Raw genomic sequence first — 2957 nt, forward strand, 5'->3', positions numbered from 1 at the left:
TTAAGAACAAAAGTCAACAGTGACATTTTTCTTAATTTTATGTGTCAGTGCATTTATATAAATGACTGAGACATTCTAGTCTCATGTAAGCAGTATGAAATTAATTCTCTTGCTGTTTCCATACAACGGCTTGGGTTGGAAGGGACCTTAAAACTCATCTCATTCCAACCCTCTGCCAATGGAAGGGACATCTTCCACTCAAAAAGGTTGCTCAACGCCCCATCCAACCTGGCCTTGAATGCTGTCAGGGATGGGGCAGCCACAGCTTCTCTGGGCAACCTGTGCCAGGGCCTCACCACCCTCTTCCAGTTTAAAACCATTACCCCTTATCCTGTCCCTACCTGCCCTTGTAAAAAGCCCCTCTTCAGCTTTCTTGTAGGTGCCTTTTAAGCACCAGAAGCTGCTCTAAGTTCTCCCTGAAGCCTTCTTTTTCTCCAGGCTGAACAAGCCCAGCTCTCTCAGCCTGTCTTCACAGGAGAGGTGTTCCAGCCCTTTGAGCATCTTTGTGGGCTCCTCTGGGCTCATTCAAGGTCCACTTCCCTCTTGTGTTTGGGGACCCAGAGCTGAATGCAGCACTGCAGGTGGGGTCTCACAAGAGCAGAGTAGAGGGGCAGGATGACGTCCCTCGACCTGCTGGCCACACTGCTTTTGATGAATATTTTTTCAGTTCCTCCTAGTTATGTGCCAACATCCCAGAAACATACTTCTCCCTTTACCGTCTCACATGATGCTGAGTGTCCACAACAAAATAACACTAAGAGCAGTTTCAGGGTTGTTTTGCTTGCAAGCTTCTTCCAGAATCCTCCACTGTCCCTTTTTAACTACATTTCTAACCTTTATAAAAACAAAACACTGAGGATGATACTAAATCTTTACCAGACTACCTGTAGGAAAACACCAATATTTTCATAGTATACATGACAAATACTTGGTACATCTCAGCGCAAAGCTGCTCCTGCTGCAAGCACTCATCAGCTTTCGCTGAGAATATCAACATGGGGACTATCAAATCCAAAAGCTTATTTGGGCCCCTGGAAGGTATTTTGCCAAAAGGCGTTAAGGCAGTTCTGGGCTCTAATGGTTAAAACAGATTTAACCGTGTTGTAAATCACTTGCAGCACACTGTATTGACCACAGAGCAGGGACAATGATTGCCAACAAGACAAAATACAAAGTGAAATAACATTTACCATTTTGGCTTTTTTTCTGAATAGTATTGTAAAGTTTAAGAGGATTTTTACTCAGGAGATTGAAGAGAATGTACTGCCTATTGGTTATAATCAGGGCCCCATGGTAATCATGGTGTTTATTAGGATATGGTAAAGAAACCATCCTCAAGCCCATGAAGACAATACCCATGTATAATACAAAACAGGAATGTGACCACCTGGTAAGTTGTAAGGTAGTAGCAATTAAACAAACACATGTAGGAGAAAAGTCTACTGCTTTAAAACTCACTGGGTCAAATGCCTTACTGATAGAACTTTATTAAGATCAACTGAGTCTTATCATGAATGGAGCAGTTTAACAGAAATTATGAGGAAAAATTAGATGCCTTTTTAAAATAAACAAACAACAAAACAAAGGGGTTTTGTCTCTCCAAAGTAATGAATGAGCAGTTCTAGAATGAGAAAAGCTTATTCTTTTTTTCATTGAATGAATAGGAAACAGATTAATTCTGAGAGCTCGTCACGATACAACCTGCTTGTTTATGCTTCAGAGACCCTGCATCCAAAGGATCCTTGATGAACTCTTGTTACGCAGCTTATCCACTCCAGTGTAATCCATGATCAAAGCTAAACAGAGGTGTTTGCTTGCAGTCTAGCTGCATTGAAGGTACTCAGCTAGAAACCACCCTCCTAGTGTGAAACGTTACAATCCATAATGAATCATTTCAGTAATGTGATCATGAGTTATTGATCATGAGTTACATCATAATAATTCTATGCCCAACATCTGAAAATTTAGGTCATGAGAAAATAAAAGTGAAGTCAGAGAGTGAGGAGCTGAGCAGCTACTCAGACTCACTTTCCTTTCTTAAGGCAAAACCAAACAGCTTCATGAATGCTGGAAAGATGTAGCATAAAAAAGCTATTGTATGACTTATCATTGTAAGATGCTCATCACAAGTGTGAGTAATTTCTTAATAAGCAGTGAGAAATCAGATCAATGCTAGTAAGAATCCAACAGCTGCACCAACCATAAAATTTCTGTACCTTGCATGGCATACCATTCAGCAGAACAAACAAATTCTGATGTATACAGTCCTTAAAGGTATTATGTTTCAGCCCATCTGCTAGTGCAAGAGAGCATACATGGGGACAGAGGAAAGGTATTATGTTTCAGCCCATCTGCTAGTGCAAGAGAGCATACATGGGGACAGAGGTGTTTTCCTTCTTCCTTCAGTACACTGGTTACTTACAGAGACTGTAGGACACATGGTAGGTAGGAGTCTCTTCTGAGCTTTTTCATCCTTGTCCTGCACAGATATAGTACACACAAATCAGAGATTATGAGGAGACCCGTGCTGATCCAAACCTTCAGCAACAGGAAGATAAAGGCAAGCTGGGAAAACCATGTGTCACAGGTGGTAGCATCATTCCAATTGACCTGCACTCTTCAATTCCTAAACTATTAGTATTAATAATTTATAAGTATCAAATGAAATTGTTATTTGCAAAGTCTTTTTTCCAGTTAAGCAAGTTAATACATCAATGAATTAGCAAACAGAAGGAAACAGAAAATAAATTATAATATCATATTTGTATTTACATTAAATGGTCACTTGTATTAATGTTTATAGCTGGTTTATCTGAGGGCAACATCCTATGATTCATTATTCATCAACATTAATGAACCTTTTGTCCTTTAATTTTGATAGAGTTTGTCCACAACATAACTTGAGTACAATTTTTGAAGGACATTTTGAGAATATCAAGGAGCTGAAGCAGGAAAAG

General features: G+C 39.8%; 1 long non-coding RNA gene across 1 annotated transcript; it reads right to left on the reverse strand.

Moving 5' to 3' along the window:
* Positions 1-1627: 1627 nt before the first annotated feature.
* Positions 1628-2482, reverse strand: LOC130593493 (uncharacterized). The gene is made up of 2 exons (XR_008970813.1): positions 2423-2482; positions 1628-1859 (listed from the first exon to the last, which is right to left on the reverse strand). It is a non-coding gene; the product is annotated as an uncharacterized LOC130593493 (long non-coding RNA).
* Between the last annotated feature and the right edge of the window lie 475 nt (positions 2483-2957).

Source organism: Pezoporus wallicus, unplaced genomic scaffold (assembly GCF_028554395.1).
Source record: "Pezoporus wallicus isolate ANWC-B61680 ecotype Strahan unplaced genomic scaffold, APGP_CSIRO_Pwel_v1 contig_6094, whole genome shotgun sequence".
NCBI lineage: Eukaryota > Metazoa > Chordata > Aves > Psittaciformes > Psittacidae > Pezoporus > Pezoporus wallicus.